We start from the raw sequence: 22,250 nt of genomic DNA, 5'->3' as shown, positions 1-22,250 counted from the left end.
ATGAATGGAAGTGCACTTACGAGCTTGAGAAGAGAGAAAAATATTTGGAAGGATTGTCAAGCCATTGTAAGGGAATAGTTAATACAATCACATCATCTTCATACATAAAGAAGAGCACCTGATAGCATAGATGGTCACATTTTAATAATACAAGTTCCTCCTGGCATCCATACTATAACATTTATGTCATTTGCTTTTGCATCCAACTGCTCAAACGTATTTGACATCATTGCTAAATGGGAACAAAGGCTGCAAGAAGTAAAATGTAAATGTTTTGTTATTGTTCAGTTTGTTTTCAGTCATGTCTGACTCTTCATGACCCTAATTGAGGCTTTCTCAGCAAAGATGCTAGAATAGTTGGCCATTTCCTTCTCCAGCTCATTTTACCGATGAGGAAACTGAGGCAAAGTGGGTTAAGTGACTTGGGTCACACAACAAGCCAGATTTGAGCTCAGGAAGGTTCATCTTCCTGACTCCAGACCTGGTCCTCTATCCACTGTACTGCCTAGCTGCCCCCTAAATGTTTATTAGGCAATATTGAATGAACAGAGTGGAGGAATTTGAGTTAGCAAAAGGTAAAAATTTTCTCTAATACTGTTTTGGTGAAGACAATGCAGAATAATGTTATCATTAACAAAAATAATATTAACAGATGGCATTTATGTGGCACCTTAAGTGTTCTACATCCATTATTTCATTTTATTTCATTGAATACTTACTAGGTGCTCACTCACCATTCTAGGTGGCATGGAGCACACCAAAATTATAGAAGACATAGTTCTTATTCTCATAAAGCTTATAGTTTCACTGGAAGAGATGAAGTGTACCTGAATTAAGAACTGACAGAAGATAGTATATGACCAAGTGCCCCAAAAGTGGAGTAGACAATAAATGTTATTAGCTCTCTTCTATGAGTCTGTTTAACCCTTAATTAGCTTTTGGATTTGCACCATGTGGTATATGAGTTATTAACCCTCAACAAGCTAAGTAATTCATCTTTAGCAACTCTACTGGCAACTCCTCAGAATGCTCAGGGACTTAGCTGAAGTGAGTATGGTTGTTATGTTGCAGAGTTGTTGTTGTTGTTTGTATTCAATAGCATAAATATTCTTTGTTGAGTTAGCAAAATTGACAAACAGAAGTGGTCATCTGTTTAGCAAGTCAGTCTCTCTGGGATCTCTGGGCCCCCAAGTCTCAGATTTAGCTTAAGAAGTAGACTTCTGTTTTCCACTATGATGGGTGAACTGTTTGTTTTCTCTTACCTTTCATCCCCTTTGCTGTATTCTTGCTGTCATGAACAAAAATTATAAGACGAAGCACCATATTATCCTATTTCTGTGTCTTTGGCCAGCAGAGACAAGAAATGGCTGAGAATGGATATTTTCATGTTTTATAGAGGCAAGCACAGAAAATAGTTCGCCTAGCCACTGCAGACATTCATTGTCAGGTTTCACATTAACACAAATAAAAAAGAACTATGTGAGTCAAGGCTCAAAGATTTAATTCATACAGCTTTAATGGAGCCCTGCAAAGCAACAATCCAAACTAGCATAGTATGTAGTTACAGAAATGATCAAATGAAAAAGAATCTCAAGGAGAATATATTTATTTCTTATTATAATTACAGACAGTGGATGTAAAAATATCTTTTCTTACCTAGTATCATGTTTGCCAGATGGAAAAAAAATATTTACCTGACTGTAGATCGCTGGAAACTTAATTAAAGATTTTTTTGGTCTTTTTTTTTTTAATCAGTGGGGCTTCTCTTCTCTTAGAAAGTCACCTGCAGCCAACTGTGAGAATGCTTTCCTACTATCCAACTTAGTCTAACTTTTTTCTTGTGCAAAACAAGCAATTTCTGTTCAATTAATTATTAGATAGCTATTATATCCTTTCAGAATGATTCATTTACGCAGTTGTACTGATACACAAGTATGTTGGGAATTTGGTGCATACCCAGATAACCTAAGATGGAGTCTTCCACATGAAAGATGCTGGGGACTTTTTCTTAGGAGACAAGAAAATCAGCACATGCATCAACATTCTGTGTTGGTCTACCATGTAGTTGGGAGCAGCCTTTCTCCATGGGGTGCATAGCCAGAACTATCTGTGTCTCTAAAACAACTTGACTAAGCAGTCTGCCCCCTTTCTTTTATCTGCATCTAAAGGCGAAGGACTTCTTCATTCACAGCAGCTGACACCAATTGTCCCTCCCCCCATTACACACAAGTCATCCCATCCCTCAATAAATCCATCATTTCTGGTGTGGTTATTCTTTCCTCCAATGCAAACTGTTTCCTATTTAAGTTTGCAAGTTCTTGTCTATGTTTTTCCATAAATTTTCCATAGGAGATCTTTCCAGGGCACTAGAAGACTTCTTTTGAATCTTGTAATATTTTACAGACACTAGTACAGCACTTGAACTGTAATCCTTTAGTGCTAACATCAACAGTTCCCTTCCTTTGACAGTCATCCATTTTCTGGATGATGTCTTTTCCACAAATTCTTGCACACAAAACGTTGTTTATACCAAACATTTCCATTGTCATTTGGGTCACTTGTAACTTTGACTCTTTCGAGTTTTCCGTCTTTTGGAGTGTTAGGGGCTGGCTTATCACTAACACCATGTTCAGGTTCAAGGTTGGGATGAAAGGCACTTGGAAGTCATTGAACAGTTAACAAAGGAAGTTTTAGTTTGTCTTGAAGCGGCAAAGATATGCAACAAAAATACAGTTGTATTTAGCTTCTCTGGGTACAACCCTCCCCTCATCACCACATGGAAATCCATCCCATTGGCAGGCACAGCAGAGTATAATGAAGGACATGGTGACTTTTGTGGTCTTTATAAATTCACCAAATCATAGGGGCCCCAACTCCCCATAAATGTGACTTTTTAATTCTCATAGGTGACCAGGAACCTGTGTCAAGAGAAGCAGGGGCCAATCAAGTCCTAGGAACATCTTTGTTAACCTTTTGGGGAAAAGTAATCCCTGTTAGGGGAAAAAGGGAAGCTCTGTTCCTACCACATGGAACCATCAGTGGGATAATACTTATGCTAAATAGCTGGGCTTTTGTGCTAGTGAATTTCTTACAATAGTAGAAAGCACTGCAAAATTTTCCAAATGTGATTTAGACTGATCACTTCCTCCTATTCATTTCTGGGCCCAGCTCATTATCTAGCTGCAGCACTTGTCGAAGCTCCAAACCTACTGCCTAGTTCCCAGCAGGTGCTAGACATCTGCTCTTGGTGTATACTGATAGACTAACTTGATGGTCTTTTGATCTAACCATATAGAATGATGTGGGTAGTATTCATTTTTCACCCATTTGGTTTTTTTCCATGGTGAATAACCAAGTCTACCTTCTTCAAGTTAATGTAATCTGCAAAAATTAGTATCTATATAACTTTATTAAAAGATAATGCCCCAGCACTTTAGCACAATGCCTGGAACATAATGGGCATTTAATAAATGTTTATTAATTGATTGATCAACATGGAATCCTTTTTCCTTGTTTCCCTGTTTGATGCTGATTGATTGATACTTATATTCAGTCAAGTGTTGAACAAAATTATCTCTGTGGTCCCATCTGTCTTGGAATCTTAGTTTTAATAGGTTTTTCAGGATTGAAAGTTGGAAGGGATGTTAGAGGCAATCTTGTCCCAATCTGTCATCTCACAAGTGAGGAAAGAAAGGATTAGATAGGTTAAATGACTTGCCTAATGTCACAAAAGGACTAAGTTGGAGAGCTGTAATTCAAATTCAGGCTATCTGACAAAAACCTGATGCTCTTTCCACTATAACAAATTGCTTGATCTTAATATATGTATGGGAGATACCTTGTCTGAGGCCTGTGAGCTTCCACTTTTCTACGTCAAACCAAATGTGTTTATGTAATCGAGAGACAGTAGTAATTTGCTTTAATTGAACTAAAATTTATTAAGCAAATACATGCCAAAGCGAAACTGGAGACTCAGCAGTACTAGATCTTGAAATCCCCTAATTTTTTAAACCTTCAATCTACTTCATTTCCATGATATACTACTCTTCCAGTCTACCTTCACCACTTAAAAAGATAGTCATCCTTGATCTTGCCATCACTCACAAGTGTGCAACTTCCTTGTTCAGAAAGTTAAAAATTCTTTTAGGGGGTGCTATAGGTGGCACAGTGGATAAAGCACCGGCCCTGGATTCAGGAATACCTGAGTTCAAATCCGGCCTCAGACACTTGACACTTACTAGCTGTGTGACCCTGGGCAAGTCACTTAACCCCCATTGCCCTGCAAAAAAAAATTCTTTTATCACTCCATCTTTACCTATCCCCTATAATTCATACCCCCTCTCCTGGAGTTTCCTATGAACTCTATTCCTTCTGTTCTTTTCCAGGCCATGACCTCAGGGCCTGGAAAATATACACAGGGTATATTCTTCTTTCCTTCCTTGCTTATCTTGACCTCTTGATGAATCAACAAAACTCTACACAGTTCCCCACTTGTTCTATTAATGTATATACCTTTCCAAACCCCTGCCATGGATTATAATCACCATCCTTCATCTTCAATCCTATCCATGTGCTGCAAAACAACATAGAGAAAATAACAAAACTATGCTGATTGGATACACAATAAATTCTCCTTCCCAGAGTTGTTTTAAGGATAAAATGAGATATTTGTAAAACACTTTGTCAACCTTAAAGCTCAATATAAATACTATCATTATTAATAATGATTATTATATTATCATATATACAATAGACATAATTACATTACAAATAATATAATGTTAAATTTCAACAAATACAATTATAAATATAAATAATAATGTAAATAACAATTGTTTTTATATAATAATTATAGTTGTTATATTTTTCATCATCATCATCATTTCAACTGGTTCCTAACACAGCAATGTAAATATTGTATTCCTTCCTAATTGTTTTCTTGTTTTTCCTCAAAGTTACAATGGCAGACCCTCTCCCTAACTTTTTAGCTGAGCGCCTTATATCATACTTTGAAAAAATTGAGGCCTTTCACTAACGACTCTTCTTTCTCCCTACATCATCCAGATACCTTCTTCCACTTCTCCTTTCTTCTAGGCTTGTATTCTTTCTTTTTTACCAAAGCCAACTTTTTTATATGAACCCTTGATCCCTTCCCTTCCTAACTTCTTTAGCCTATTGCCCCTATTACCAGTCCTTTTTCTTTATCTCTCTAATTCTTTCTTTCTTTCTACCTATGGCTCCAAAACACTCATGTCTTGCTCATTCTTAAAAAAACCCTTTTGATCCTACTATCCCAGTCCAGCCATCCCTAGTTCTCCAGACTTAAACATTCTACCTCAGCTTCCACCTGATTCTATTCCTTCTAGACATCTTCTAGAAACCTTCATTTTGGGGAAGGCCTCAGACCAGCTATCCCTCAGTCTCCCAACCTAGCCCCATGCCGTTACTTCTTCCTTTCCCACTTCCCTCTTCCATGCCCTAATTTTCAACTTCTTGTTTTTACGGGTTTTCTTCTCTCCCTAGACTGTAGGCTTCTTGAGGGCAGGGACTAATTGTCTTTTCACTTATATATTTGTATTACCAACACAGCACAGTGTGGGGCACATAGTAACTGCTTAATAAATGCTTGTTGACTGACTATCCACACTACCTCTACCTTTTTTCTCCTTAACAAAACTCCTTGAGAACACCATCAACACTCAGCCTTTTCACTCTCTCTAAATCTTGTACAATCTGGTTGCAGGGAAGGCAAGACAACGTAGCTGAAGCAGCTAGGTACTTTAACGGAGAGAAAGGAGGCAGCATGCACCTGGCAAGTCAAACACCACTACTACTTTGACCACTATTTCCCTTCAGACCTTGATGAAGACAGCCCAGAATGCTGAACACAAGAGTCTTGGGAACAGCAATGCTGACAGCCTGGTGCTCTCAAGCTCTTATTTTGGAAAGCAGTGTCTCTGAAGATGCAGCCTGGAAACTGTTACTGCAAGTCCTATATCCATGACAGAAACTGAAGATGAAGAAAAGACTTTTTGACAACCAAGTCCTTGGCACTGTCAACTAATTCAACCTTATATACTGATATGATTTCATCAGTGGCAATGATGTTAAAAAAGAGACAGATAGATCTTCTTTTCCATCAAGCCCTAAGGACCATGGGATCTTTCCATTTGACTTGAAGTTGAAATGTTTGTTGTCTCCTCCATTAGAATGGAAGCTCCTTGAAGGCATGCATTGTTACTTTTCATTTTGTATCCCCAGTATCTAGCACACTGTTTTATACAAAGTAAGGGCTTAACAAGTACTTTGTTCATCCATTCATTCATTTTTTACATCATTTGACTAAAACTCCTCAAAGTTACCAACAAAATCATTAACTTCCAAATCTTAATGACCTTTTCTAAATCCTGATAATTTTGTTGTTACCTCTCTGTTGCATTTGACAAGGTTGATCAAATCTTTTTAGATGTTCTTCCCTCTCTATATTTTTGTGACAACCTTTTCTTTCAATTCTTTCCCTATTTGTCCAATCATTCCTTCTCAGTCTCCTTTTATGATTCTTTATACTTATCATTTTCCTTGTGTGTTCCCCCAAATTTTGTCTTTGACTCTTCTTTTCTACTATATGTCTCTTGATGAACTCATCACCTCTAAAAATGCAATGATCAACTCCATATAGATGATCCCCAGATCTTTATATTCAGCCCTAGTTTCTCTCCTGAAGGATGGTCACATATTATCAACTGATTTTTGGATATCTCAAACTGAATGTCCCATAGACACTTAAAATTCAATGCGTCTGAAATAGAACTTATCCTCCCCCGATTCTAATCTTCCCTGTAACTACAGAAGACAACATCTTCCTTCCAGGTGTTTGGGGTTTCAATCTCAGTGACATTCTTAACTCCTCACTCTCATTCACCCCACATAGCCAAACCCTTGCCAAACATCATTTCTACCTTCATAGCATCTCTCATATATGTCTCCTTACCATTCACATAGCCACAACCCTTTTTCAAGCCCATATTGCCGCTGACTTGCACCATCTTTCTAACTCTGTGCCTAAAATTACTCTCCATTTCAAGTCATCCCCCACTGAGCTGCCATGATGAATTTTCTTTCTCTCTCTCTCTCTCTCTTTTTGTGGGGCAATGAGGGTTAAGTGACTTGTCCAGGGTCACACAGCTAGTAAGTGTCAAGTGTCTGAGGCCAGATTTGAACTCAGGTCCTCCTGAATCCAGGGCCGGTGCCTTATCCACTGAACCATCTAGCTGCCCCCATAACAGTTTTCTAAACTGAATATCTGACTATGCCATTCTCTTGCTTAGTGAGCCCCAGTGGCTCCTTGTTACCTCCAGGATCAATCATAAACCACCTTATTTGGCATATTTGTCCTTCCTACCTGATCAGTCTTTTTATACTTTTTTTCTGTCTTTGTAATCCATGATCCAGTAACACTGGACTACTTGCAGTTCTTTGGACCATGACATGCTACCTCTCCCATCTCAATTTCATTGGAACTAGCTGTCTCTTATGTCTGGAATGCTTTGCCCCTCACCACAAACTCTCAGTTTCTCAGGCTTGCTTCAAGACTCAGCTCAAATCTAACCTTTAGGAGGCTTTTACAAGTCCCTTCTCAAACTGCCTTCCATTTACTCCAGATATTTTGTACATGCCTAGTTATTTACATCTTGCAAATGAGGGCAAGGACTGTTTGTTTCTATATCCAGTACTTAGTACAGTGCCTGACACATAACTTTTTTTTTTTTTTGTGAGGCAATTGGGGTCAGGTGACTTGCCCAGGGTCACACAGCTAGTAAGTGTCAAGTGTCTGAGGCCAGATTCAAACTCAGGTCCTCCTGAATCCAAGGCCGGTGCTTTTATCCACTGTGCCACCTAGCCGCCCTGACACATAAATTTTAATAAATGCTTTTTGACTGTTTTGTTGACTGAATGAACATGCAGTCTTCTATAGAAAATCATCTGTAAAAGCCTACATGCCTCCTCACGATTTCATCAGGGCTACTCCCCATGAGTATAAACCATTCTAAAAAAATCCAATATCCAGTTATTGGATAGATAAATGGGCTGATTAATAAACATCTTTATATACTTGCATCTTGTGGCCTTTTGCCATACAACCTATTTGAGCTATTTGAAGCACATGATAGTCATTTCCAAAATACCCTAAGAGGAACTTTCTAGGACTGAATAAAATACATGGACTGAATATCCTTTTTTTCATAAAATCTTCATGTTAAGTGCTTAAATATAATGTCCTCAGTCAAAACATTGAGTATATAGAATGGTATTAGTTTTATGCATCATGTATGCACCATGTCTCACTGGGCCTGCCAGTAATTATATTTTCCCCAATTTCCTTAAAATTATGGATACTCAAATTATACTTCTCTAATTAGTCTTTGGCAAACTTAGAGTCTATGTTGGACCTAACTTAATCAATCTACTGCTTTCCAAATGGTGGGTCTACATCATCTTTATCTATATCCATATCTATCTATATCCATCTTTATTCATAATTTGTGCATAATTTTTAAGAATATAACATAAAAAAGAATAAAACATATAGCTTGCACCAATTCAGTATAGAGCTTAGAGTACATAGCATCACTTTTTCTTAATTAAAAAACATTACTAGCACAAGAAGAGATGAGCAAATCTTGTTACAAGGTTAACTTCAGTTATAATGCTGTTTCATGGTATGACACAGCATGGTAAGACTAAAGTATATATTTTCATCTTGTGGTGCAGTGTTAGAATATCGAGTATGAATCAGGAAGACCTGAGTTAAAATCTGACCTCACATACTTACCAGCTATGTGACTCTGGGCAAATAATTTAAATCTCTGCCTTATTTTCTTCATCTGTAAAGTAGGGGCAATAATAGCATCTACTTCCTAGGGCTGTTGTGAAGATCGGATGAGATAATAAGTGTAAAGCATTTAACACAATGCTTGGCTCATAATAAGTGTTAGCTTTTGCTAGTAGTAGTATTGGTCTTGTCTGAAGTAGATTGTAAATTTCTATAGAGAGTCTCTGTTTATATTGTATTTTTTCTAGTTTGTACTACTTTAGTATCATAGTCCCCAAATAATAACCTACACAGACATTAATTATCAGTGAGAAGGAATAATAATTACAGGGAACTCTGAATTATCCATGTAAATGAAAGGAAGCAGAGCAAAGATAATCCAAAAAATTTTAAGATCCCCAAATAATTGTTGTTTACCTTGTTTTTTTTCTTCCATTTAGTCAAAAGCATACATTACCAAACTCCTACGCTAATGTCTCCTTGCTGCATGGAGGTGACCCTGGGATTCCCCGCCCCCACCTTTTTGAATCAGGTTTATCTCAACCACCAAAACTTAAAAATAATAATATTAACACACCAGTAATTCCACAGAAGGATATTGATGCTGGGGTTTCAAAGACTATACCAGAGAAGTAAAGCTCTGATGGATTCTACCAAGAAGGAAAAGCTTAAAAAATGGGTCGGGAGACAAACTGAATCTGCTGGTTGAGGACAAGCCTAGCTAAGTTAAAGAGGTTTGCCACTAGACTGGTTGTAAACTGATGAAATGATAGGCTACTACAACTCTACTAAAATCAGAGAAGGTCTCAATCTTTATCACTGGAAGGATTAAATACTTGAACAATATGTGATTTTGCCCATGTGGCTGTGACAAACTCTTTGCTTATGCCATATTTTGTCCATATAATCAGATGAAAATCCAGCCAATCAAATGACTGTTTTGCTTACATCACTCTAAACACCTAGATACTGTAGACATACAGATGTTTAGCTTCACTTAGACTGAACTGAAGTAATTTTTTTTCCTCTTTGCTTTGGTATAGGGTTAGTACAGCTTTAATCACGCAGATACATACTCACACACAATCACATACATTCAAATATACTCACATAACCTCACCACATTTAATTGTCTAGATATAGTTCTCTTGTTAGTAATTAAGTATTCATTTGATGTTTATTGGTGCAGGGGTTCTTAACCGTTTTTATATCATGAACCACTTTAGCAGTTCAGTGAAGCCCGTACACCATTTCCTCCTGCCCACCCCCATCAGAATGAATTTAAATGTGTAAAATAAAATATGCAAGATTACAAAGGAAGCCAAGACTAGTGCAAATAGAGATGTACTTTTTTTTCATGAAAGTTCACAGTCCCCCTGAAATGCATCCCCAGACCCCTTGAGGGTCCTTAGGCCCAAGGTTAAAAACCCTTGGTCTAGTGAGAATAAGGAGATAGGGGTTGTGGTAAAGGAGAAGTATGAGAAAATATAAAAACCCTTTCTTCTCTCCACTCACCTGGTTACCACTCTGGTTCAAGCCAAGCATCATTCATCATAAATTTATTGCTAGAAAAAAATCTAATCCAATTCCCTCATTTTACAAAGAAGTGAAGTTACTTGCCTAAGGTTAAGTAGCTAGTAATTGTCAAAGTTGAGATCTTCAATACCTCTTTCTGGGGTTTTAAAAATAATGTATGTGTTTATCCTTGCCTCCAATCTCTCCTCTTTCCAATTTATCCTCCACATGGTTGTCCAAGTAATTCTCTTCAGGTAGAACAAGTCTGAGCATAGAGACCTAAAAATCCTTCAATGGTATCCCATTGCATTTAAATTAAAATATAAATTCCTTCCATATGCTCATTTCAACACACGTTTCCTACCTTATTGCACATTATTTCCCTTCACATACTATTCATTCTAGCTAAACTTGCCAGTTGGGTTCTCCAAACTAGACATTCCATTCCTTGCCTCTTTGTATTATCATATCATTCTCCAAGTTTGCAATGTATTTGTAAAGAATTAATTGTTATTTGAGGTTTTTATGCCTCCGCAGGCACTGGCCTGGGGCTCCGCAAACCGCACAGTGCTCCACCCACTGGTTGTAGCCCTTACCAGGGCTCTGGCATCTCACGTCATCACCACTCACCGAAGCCTACATGGGCCTGGCAAAATTATAGTGATTGGAAGCCTAGTGAGGGCAGTCATGTGACTGTCAGAGCGGCCATCCCATTGGCTGGGACTGTGTGGGGGTACTTCTAGGTTTGGGGGAGGAGAATTGGGCATTCTAGGTGGAAGCTGGAAAGCCACAGGCGTTCTGCTGCGTATTTTCAGCTGATTCCTGGGCGGTGGTATTTTTTCAGGTATTATAATTTCCCTTTCCCCATTTTATTTCCTTTCCCTTCATCCTACTGATCCTGTTTGTGTTTTTCTTAAAAGTTCGTTCTTGTTAAAATAAATCTCGTTCTGTTTTGAGGGAGGCTTCCGGTCTCCTTCCTTGCCCCAATACTGCGATGAGCCGCTTAGCTAGCACTCCCCAATTAAAAATTGGTCCCTACATATTCAATGCTGTCTCATTTCAGAGGTCACCTCTACCTCATTTCCCATGGCCTCACTTGTGCCCTTGTCAAATTACCTTCAGATCTATATGTTTTATTCCTATCCCCAGTAGAATGCAAACTTTCTGAACACAAGGATTGTATCACTTTTGCTTTTGAATCCTGGACCTAGCAAAGTGTCTTACAATTTTTAAAGGCACAGATATGTGATTTTATTGGTATAGTGAACTTCCAGTATAGAAACTGCTTCCATTGATGCAGATCACTAATTCATCTGTAAATTATAGTCTTAGAGAGTTGCTTGGGGGGGGGCACTGAGAGGTTAAGTGGCTTGCCCATAATCAATCACATAGCTAATATGCATCAGAATTAGGACTGAAACCCAAGAAATTACAGCCCTCTATCTACTAGGCCACCTTTCACATAATAGACATTTAATGAGCATTTGTTGAATTAGATTGAAAGTAGATAGTTCATGTACGGGTTATTTAGAATTGATGTTATTTATGAACATGTTAATGAGGAGCTCTGAGTTTTTCATGGGGCTTTCTAACGCAAAGGTAGGAGAAGCAGAGACAGAATAAGTTGCACTTTGTATCACCTAGCCTGATACACTGCCTTTAATTCATATGCTTGTCTCAGATCCAAGGCAATGCTGCCAAATAAACTATGTATGTCATTGTCCTTTATATTAGAAGATAATGCTACTGACAGTGCATCTTATTACCCTAACTTCAATGATCAGTGGCTTTTTCTGACAACCTTTCTGTGCTTTTTTATTTTCCTCTGTGAAACCCAATTACTGTTTATAAAGAATCTTCGAATGCTAAGGTAAGAAGCATCACTATTGTTCCTGCTTGTCTGCCTCTAAGTATTTACTTGCCTTTGAATTATTTCCATTTAGGTTACCCCTTCACAGATATATGAGTTTGTCTTGTCTGTGTTACTATTTTCTGTCTATATCTTAATATTCTGAAGTTCTTTCCATGCCTGCATATTATCTTCCTCTTTGGTGCTGTTCATAGCACCTCCCAATGTTGAACCAACTGGAAATTTAATTAACATACCATATAGACATGCCCCCATTTTGCCCCTCCTCCATAATCAGCCAAAGAATGGAGATTATATTACTATACTGGACCATTTCCTGTGTTTAGTTTATTACACTGCTGTCTTATCCTTGGATTTTTTTCAGATAGTACTAATCTCCAAGCCCTTTTCAACAGGATATTTAATTTGTCTTTATTTCAAGGCATTCTGCAATCTATCAACACTTGCCTAGTGGCAGTTCCTCGAGCAGAACACTCCACCATCTCCCATCTCTCTTCCTTTGCACTGACCCATCACCTTCTCTTCGAAGTTTACTAGACTCCTTTAGGACTTAGCTCAAGTGCCATCTTCTGTAGGAGACTTCCCGATCCTCTCCCTTCTTTTCTCTCTGCCTCCCTCCCTCCCTATTTTTGCTAATTTCTTCTTCCCCTCTCAGATTACTTTCTATCAACTTTACATATATATGTAGTATGAACCTAGTTATTGACAAGTTGTTTTCCCATTTTAGAAAAAGCTTTATGAGGCAGAATCTGCTTTTGTTTTTTGTGCTGCTTTTCTTTGTATCTCTAGGGCTTAGCACACTGCTTGATACATAGCAAATATTTAATAAATGCTTGTTGATGGACTGATGGATAAAATCCTTCTAACACTCACTACAAGGAAGAAAAGATGCATGTTGCCCAAGTCTGTAATGTACACCTTTGTGATATAGTGGAAATTGTTCTGGATTTGAGGTCAAATACTTTGATTTTGATTCCTGGCTATGCTACTCTTGATCCTGTGCTCATCTGCTAGAAGGGACTTTAGAACCCATCAAGTATAAACACATCCTAAGAAAACTGAGGCTTAGGAAAATTAAGTACTCTGTCCAAGGTCACACAGGTGCTAAGTGGGAGGGCAAGGATATAAGTTCAGGTCCTCTGGCTTTGAACCCTGTACTCTTCAAAGTTACGACATTGCCCTGGGCATGCCACTTACCTCTCTGAATCTCACTTCCCTCATTTAAAAAATGAGGATATTTGTACCCCACCCCATTATTGACAGTGACCTGACTAGATTCAGACAAAACAGAGGAAACAAATGTATAGGAACAATGAACTTTCTCTTGGGTTTAGTCACCACAAACAAAAGGTGTTTGTATAGTCCAATTTAGTAATTACTTATTGAGTGCCTACTATGTGGCCAGAATTCTGTTAGATGGTGGATTTGTACAGACAAAAACAAAATAGTCTCCACCTTCAAGGAGATTATATTCTAAGGTGAGAGGGGAACAACATGTATGCAGGTCAAATAAATATGAAACACATATAGTATAAATATAAAGAAATTTCAGGATGGGGGGAAGAACACCTAAGGGAGAATGATAATCTTCCTCAGGTATTGGGTTGACACTTCCTGCTTACTCAGTATATCTCTTCCTGACTCTCTGGGACTCCCTTTCCTCCTTGTAGGAAATCACCTGAATAGTGTCTTGATGGAGACTTATCAATTTTACAAGGCAAAAGTAAGGGATTAGGGCATTTAAGATATGGGAAATAGCTTACATCAAGGCAAAGAAGCTATAGATAGGGTGTCATCTGAAGAAACAGCAAGGAGGCCAGTTTGGCATGTGAGAGAGGGGCACAGTAATATTTGGAAAGATTGACTGGAGCCAGATTATGAAGGGCTTTAAATGACAAATAGAAGAGTTTGTATTTTGTCTTAGAGGCAATAGAGAACTCCTAAAGCTGTAAGATCAGTTGTCAACTGTGTGGCAGAGGCATTGTAGAGGACAGTTCAGGAGGCATGGAGACAAGCCAGGTGGTTACTGCAATACTCTAGAGGCAAATGATAAAGGTCTGTTTTAAGGTGAGAGTTATGTAAGTAAACAGAAAGGGATAGATATGATAAATATCATGGAGGTACAATCAACAAGACTTGGCATTTAATTGAAACTTTGAATGGTGCAGAGTCAAGGATGACTCCGATTTTGCAAATCTCGGTATCCAGCAGGATGGTCATACCCTTGGTAAAAATATGGAAATTAGGGAATGAGATGGGTTTTGCTGGGAGAGAAAATAAGTTGTATATTGGACAAGTTTAAGATGCCAATGGGTCATTCAGGTGGAGATGTTCAGCTTGATGAGAGGTGATCATGGTTGATGATGTAAGACTGAAATTTAGAAAAGAGATTAGGTCTGGATATGGAGATTTAAGAGTCATTTGCAAAGGGATGAAGGGACTTAATGAGGTCACCACAGGAAAGAGAGGGAAGAAAAGTCCTAGGTGATGGGAATACCACAGTTGTAGGAAATAGCTAAAGTTAGTACCAATTTATTGTAACTGTCAATGTATTTGGGATATGTGGTCAGAGTGAGTGGAGTAAGTGAAGGGAAGGATTGGTTGAGGCTAGCGGGGAAAGTACAATTTTGGCCTTAGCATTTGGTTCTAGGTTTCTTCTTATATTGTCATTGTGGTAAATGGTGATATTCACAGCTACAGGGTCAGTTCAAAGTCAGAGCTTACACTACTCTAGAATGACGTGGAATCTAAAAAAGCTCATGAAATCTTGTACTGAATTAAAAGAGTCACAGTCTCCAGAAAAAAGGATGATAGATGAGCCCTAAGTATTCTGTTCTAAACAGACATCTGGAGCACTGTGTTTAATTCTGAATTCCACAGTTCAAGAAGGACATTGACAAGTTGGAGAACAGTCAGAGCAACCAGGATAGTGAAAGGCCTCGAGCCTAGGCCATATGAGCCATATGAGGATTTGTTGATGAAACTGGGAATGTTACAGTCTGAAGAACAGAAGATTCATGGAGGATATGGTAACTGTCTTAGACTATCTGAAAAGGCAGTCCTACTTTACCCCACAGGATAGAACCAGAAGCAACAGGTGGAAGTTAGAGTTTAGTTTAGACTTGCTATGGGTAAGGCTGTCCTATCAATAAAAAGCTACCCAAAGTGGAATGGGCTGCCTTATAAGATGGTCAATTCACCATCGCTGGAACATACAAGCCGACGCGAGATAACCACATCAGATATGTTTTGGTGGGGATTCTTTTCAGGTATGGCTTAGAATAGATGTCTAATGAGGATTCTTCCAAGTAGCTTCAGTGATTCTTTCTGTGAACTTGTACCAGGATGGAGAAGTGATAATGGAAGCTAGTCAGTTCTGGTCTGGTGCCTGTTAAGCAAATATTATCAACTGAGTTTATTACTGATTTTCCATCACTAAAAAGGGGTGTCCAGAAGTGGGAATATAACATGTAACATATAACATGGTATAGTGGAAAGAGCACAAGCTCTAATATTTGTTAGTTCTGTGATTATGAAATGCTAGATCTGGAGATAGAAAACCTGATTCTCAGCTCTGAAGCTTATTACCTGTGTGATCCCGGACAAATACAGTGCCTGACACATAGTAGGTGCTTAACAAATATTTACTGACTGACTGATTAGTCACAACTTATATAAATATTCCTCATCTGAAAAATTAAATTCTATGATTCTGGCTTCCTTGCTGTTCTTCATACATGGACACTCCATCTCCTGACTGCAGGAATTTTCACTGGCTGGCCCCCGTACCTGAAACTCTCTCCCTCCTCATCTCTACCTCCTAGTTTCTCTTGCTTCTTTCAAATTTAAGTTCCTATCTTCTATAGGAAGCCTTTCCTGCTCTCCCTTAATTTGAGTGCCTTCCTTTTGTTGATAATCTCCAATTTATTCTGTATATAGCTTGTTTGTACCTATTTGTTTGCATGCTGTCTCCCCTATTAGAACATGAGCTCCTTAGAGCAGGGGCTTGTTTTTGCTTTTCTTTGTTATCTCCAGCAATTTATCACAAAGTCTGGCACATGGTAAATGCTTAATAAATGCTAGCTCATTGACTGACTATGACGACTTAACCAGCCTGAGCTTGAGTCTCCTTACCTGCAAAATATGAAGTATAATAGTTACCCTACTGTGAGGATCAAATGAGCTAATTTAGACAAAATACTTTGTCATAAAGCATCATGCAAACATGAGCTACTGTTATTATTTTAAGGGGCTACATTATTTTCTTATTAAATCATGGATTTTCATTAAAAAAAAGTCAAGCTTCCGTTTTAGTTTATTGTAGTTGGCATGCTTGTAAGTAGGAAATCTGTGTCATTGGACTGAACTGTCCAATGGCATAATTTTACCATGTTTTTAGATGGGGGTCTCAGGTCACTCTCTATGTAATGACCTTCAATGTGTAACAAGCGCTCAAGCTATGGGCACCTTTGTCTAAGAGGCTTGACTTTCCTTTACTTAGCCCTTTGCTCCTTCTCTGAAGCCTCTGTCAGTAAATTTCCAAGAGTTTGTTAAGTTTTTTTTTAAAGCTAATTCCTTTAGGACTCATGAGTTATATATCATCTAAACCTGCTTGCTCTGGATATAAGCACCTCTGCCAAAGTCTGAATGCCAGCTCTGTGTAGGTTGGTTCATGTGGGTGGTGTGGATAGAAATGTGCATGGCAAGGGGAGTAGAAATGAGAAAAATGTGACTAATGTGAAGTAGGTTAAGGAACTGGCTGATTACCCCTAGACATCTGGGTATAGATCCAGCATATGTCAAAAGTGAAAACGGGCTGAATGAACTGCTTTTCAAGACTGCTGAGCTCATACTTGTGTCAGAAAAAGGTCTCAGCTAAAACTATAATATCCAGAGACCTATAGAGCAGCAGTTCTCAAACTTTTTGGCCTCAGAATGCTTTTACACTCTTTTTTTTACACTCTTAAAAATGATTGAGAACCTCCTCCAGAGGAAATTTGTTTTTGTTGATTATATTTAACAGTATTTATCACATTTGAAATGAAAATGGCTTATTATTATGCAAATGATTTTGACCTCATGGACGCCTGGCAAGAGTCTTGAGGATCCCCTCAACCACATTTTAAGAAGCCCTGCTTTAGAGGGTGGTGGGCGGCATGTAATAAAGACCAGAAAGAGATCAGGAGTCTCATCTAATGATGTTCTCAGAAGGGTTTGAAAGAATGAGTGAGATTCTAAATGAGAAGACTGCAGGAAAGAGGTAGTCAGTGAATGAGGTAAAAGGCCTCAAATAGAGGGAAAAGGTGCCATGGTCACTTTTCTTTAGTAAATAGTTATCTCTGAAACTCTCATCACCTGGAAGTCATAAATGGACCATTAATTAAACGAGTACAGATATAGAACTATAAGATGCTAAAGTTGGAAAAGGCCTTAGAGCCATAAGAGATATGCTCTTTTTTTGCAGATGACAACAATCATGGAGAAATAGCAAATACTTTAGGGGATCAAATCTGGATTCAAAAGTATTTTGAAAGGCTTGAATGAAAAGTAAAAACGAACAAAATGAAATATAAAAGGGATAAATCCAAAGTCCTGTACTTGGATCAAAAAATAATGGGGGGGGCAGCTAGGTGGCACAGTGGATAAAGCACTGGCCATGGATTCAGGAGGACCTGAGTTCAAATCCGGCCTCAGACACTTAACACTTAGTAGCTGTGTGACCCTGGACAAGTCACTTAACCCTCAATGCCCTGAAAAAAACAAACAAAATAAATAACACAAGATTTGTATAAGCCAACACAGTTGCTAATGTTTGACTACATCTATAGGAGAAGAGATGAAGAGAAGAAATAATTCTGTTGCAATTTCCACTGCTTAGATCATATGTACAATGATTTCTTCACTTTTTGATATTTTGTTTTAACATAAGATTGATAAACTAGAATATGACCCCAAAATGACATCTAGAATAAAGATGGCTATGGAAACTATGTCACATGAAGTATGACTGATAGAATTATGGATATAAGCTGGTTCATAAAACATTTAGTATGAACATGATTACTGTCTTCAAATATTTGAAGGACAATAATGTAGATCAGGGCTTTTTAAACTTTTCCCACTAGTGACCCTTCTTGCATGAGAAATTCTTATGCAACCCTGGGTATATAGATATATAAAATAGGTATATATAACCTTTTATTGTTGCCAAAATTATTTGTGACCCCCCACATCCAGTTACCCACAGTTCAAAAAGCTTTGGGGTAGAATATAGATTAAATTCATTTTTCACTACTAGAGAGGGCAGAACTAGCAGTTACAGGAAGGTACATATTAATTCATTATAAGGAACAACTTTAAAAAAAAGAGCTCTTAAAATCAGTGGGACCAAAGTCTGAATAACCCCTCTCAGAGATATTATAGGGGGATTCCTACATCAGGATAGGGGAAGGTGAGCTCAATAAATTCTGAGTTTACTTCCAACTTGGAATCTTTATAAGAGTTATAAAAATGTAATTTGCATGACTTACTCGGTGTTCCCTAATGCCCTTCTTGCTTCATTCTTTACTCTGGCTTTTTAAAAGACTTGGTCCCTTTTTCATATTCCTCATCTTCTTACTTCTTCCCTCCTTTCCCTCCTAGCCTTGGTAAAGGTTTAAAATAAGCTGGACCATCATTCTACATGGCCACTGTATATTGGCTGCTTTAGCATCCAAGTTAGAATATTTATAGTCTGTTCAATGTTTATATGACAAGGATTAAATAACTGAATCATCTCTATATGTTCCCTTACCATGTATATTTCTCTGAAATCTCTTGGCAGGGTAGTCTTTCTTTCTTTCTTGGTGTGTGCGCGCGCACACGTGTGTGTGTGTGTGTGTGTGTGTGTGTGTGTGTGTATGTGTGTGTGTGTGTGTGTGAAGAAACCAATGTTCATATCTAAATAAGTTGCTTGATTCTCCCATAAAAAAGAATATTTCTCTATTGTAAATGAATGGTATAGAAGGTTCATTTCATTTTGTAACACCCCCTTATGATCTGAAAAAAGAAAACCCACCAACTTCCATCTAGTCTTTGGTGGCATGCTCAGTATATAAACCAAGAGGGTAAAGAATCTTTAAAAAGTGTTGGGTCTGTCTAAAGGATTTTCAAGGCAGTGATAAATGAGCCTTTTGTGAAATACAGACTACCTAGATTCACCTAAATGCTCATTATAGAAATGCTTTCTGTTCTTCCTCTCTATTTTTTTTTTAAACAGTTTTGTTCCTACAACAAAGGAAACCAAACCACCAAAGATCAATGCTTTGCAGTCCAAGTCTGATCTAACTACACCAAAGCTAGGAAGCACAGAGCTAAGGGTAAATCTTTGGCCTTCATTCCCCTTGTTCTGCCTAGTTAGTACAGCATCTTGGAACAGTGTGTTATCTCACATGCCATATGGGCTGCAATATCAAGGTGCAACAGGATGCGTTATATTTGGAATTTCAACCTCAGAGCAGCTTTTGTGGGGATAGGTCAGATCTTTAACATTGTTCTCAGGGATGTTTTGTTTTTTCCATTTACTGAGGGACCAGAAAAGGTACAGCGAGGGCCAACTAGAATTCAAGAATTTTTTTTAAAAGCCCAGTAACTTAAGTATTTCTGGGAAATGAGGTCTGTTTTAGAAGTGAGGCTTCTGAAGAGGTAAGGTTAGAGCCAGGGCAAAGGGCAGTTGTGGGCGGCTGTATTCTACAGCTCCTCTGGCATAGTTTTAATAAGTGAGGTGCCTGAAGACTAGAAACACATTGCCATACACTATGATAAACTATGATAATAGTAAGAGCTAGTTATTTAGTGCTTTAAGGTCCATGAAGTCAGTCAACAGGCACTTATTAGGCACCTACTATGTTGCAGGTCCTGTGGTAAGCACTGGGGATACAAAGAAAATCAAAAGATAGTTCCGGTTCTCAAGGAGCTCACAGTCTAATGGGAAGAGCAACATTCAAATAACTTAATATAACTAAGATATATATAGGATGAACTGGAAATAATCAACAGAGCAAAGGCGCTAGCACTGAGGGGAATCAGGAAAGGTTTCCTGTAGAAGATGGGATTTTAGCTCGGATTTGTAAGTTAGCCAGGGAAGTTGGGAAGTAGAGATGAGGGTGAGATTTCTAGTCATGGTGGTCAACCAATGAAAATGCCAAAGTCAAGAGATAGAGTGACATGGCTGAAGAATATCGAGGAAGCCCATATCACTGGATCTCAGTGTGTGTGTAAAGGAGCATGACGTAGAAGAGACAACAATCCTGGGAAGGAGTTACTATTACCATCAGCCCCATTTACAGATGAGAAAACTGAGACAGAGATTAAGTGACTTGCTCAGAGTCACTTAGCTAATATGTATATGAATCCAGATCTGAACTCAGATCTTTCTGACTCTAAGATAAGGATGCTATTCATCTTGATGATAATAATAAGCATTTTGTTCATTCGATAATATGTATTGTAATCTAGAGATGTAAGTGCTCTTGAATGGGATTACAAAACATGTTACCAGACCTTGAAAGGGATCTTGGATAATGAATAATTCTTCCCCCCTGTTTATATATATATATATAGAAGGGCTGAGTTCTTAATTGAACAGAGGTCAAAATGCATCAATGTTTATTAAATACTGTATGCAAAGCACTGCCCTAGGCCCTCAGCAGAATGCAGAGATGAATAAGACACAGTCCCTGCTCACAAAAAGAAAAACAAAAAATCAACTAATGACATCGTAGGACAGACAGGTAATGTACATAAATAGACACATTACTAAATTTAGCATCGCTAAGTGCATGGGAGGTATAAGGCAATTACTATGAGAGTTCCTAAAACCAAGGGATCCCTATTTTGAGGAAGAATTAGAGAAGTCTCTGTGGAGGAAATCGTTAGGATTTCAACAAGTAGATGTATGTGGCTGGGTATTCCAGAGAGAGGGAACAACATAAACAGAGAAAGGAAGAAAGGATGAACCAGGCATAGAAAATATTAATAAACCCTTAGAATTATAAGGAATTTTAGGGAACATTTATACTCTATCCTCCCTCTCTGCCCTACCCCTACTTCCCACCCCATTCCCATTTTACAGATAAGGAAACGGCAGCTCAGGTTGATAAGATCAGGGCCTCTTAAACTGTTTTCACTCCCAACCCGTTCTGCCTGAGAAATTTTTATGTGAATCTTGGTATATAGGTATATAAAATAGGTACTCATAACCTTTTACTGTTGCCAAATTTTTCATGAGCCCCACATTCAGATATGCAGCCACATATGGGGTGTGACTCACAGTTTAAGAGGCTAGGGATTAGATGACCTACTCAAGGTCACAGAGGATTTAGTTGCAGAGTATACTAAAATCTAAGTCTCCTAATTCTTTCCAAACCCTTTGTTACATGTATGAAGGAACTCTGTGTGTGTGTGTGTGTGTGTGTGTGTGTGAATGCATGTGTGGTCCATTGGAGTCAGAGCACATGGAGTAAAAGATAGTGTTAAAGATAACTCAAAAAGTAAATTGAGGCCAGATTCTGGAAGGCTTCAAATACCAAGGCTTAGTGGCTTAGTCTTCACTCATTAGGAAACAGGACATTTTTGAAGATTTTTCAGCTGGGGTATACCATGTTTAAACTAGCTGTGGTATATGAGCAGAACAGATTAGCAGGGTGGGGGACCTAGAATCCATCAATCAAGAAACAAGCAGATTTTAATTACTTAAAAGTAATATGCTAGGCACAGTGGATATAAAAACAAGTGCCTTCAAGGAGGTCATGGAAAAGATGAATCATTATACTGTGCCTATTGTTGTTGGAATGTAGTGAGACCCCAAGAAATCCAAGAGATTGCCACCCCCAAGAGGGGTGGCAGAGCATGAGCTCAGTACACTGATAAGTAATATCAAAGTCTGCAAGATGATGCTCAAGATATGGATGGGTGCTACATATTTTACTGAAGCCCCATTATTCCAAAATCCCCTCTCTGTTTGCATTTCCTTTCCAGTTGCTTTGTAATTCC

At 38.3% G+C, this 22,250-nt stretch overlaps 1 protein-coding gene across 1 annotated transcript in view; it reads right to left on the bottom strand.

Moving 5' to 3' along the window:
* The window catches only part of NXPH2 (neurexophilin 2), a 147,671-nt gene that overhangs the window by 70,381 nt on the left and 55,040 nt on the right, over positions 1 to 22,250 (bottom strand). The window lies entirely within an intron of this gene.

Source organism: Dromiciops gliroides, chromosome 3, assembly GCF_019393635.1.
Source record: "Dromiciops gliroides isolate mDroGli1 chromosome 3, mDroGli1.pri, whole genome shotgun sequence".
In the NCBI taxonomy this organism is placed as follows: Eukaryota; Metazoa; Chordata; class Mammalia; order Microbiotheria; family Microbiotheriidae; genus Dromiciops; species Dromiciops gliroides.
This window is presented reverse-complemented; position numbering and strand designations above follow the sequence as displayed.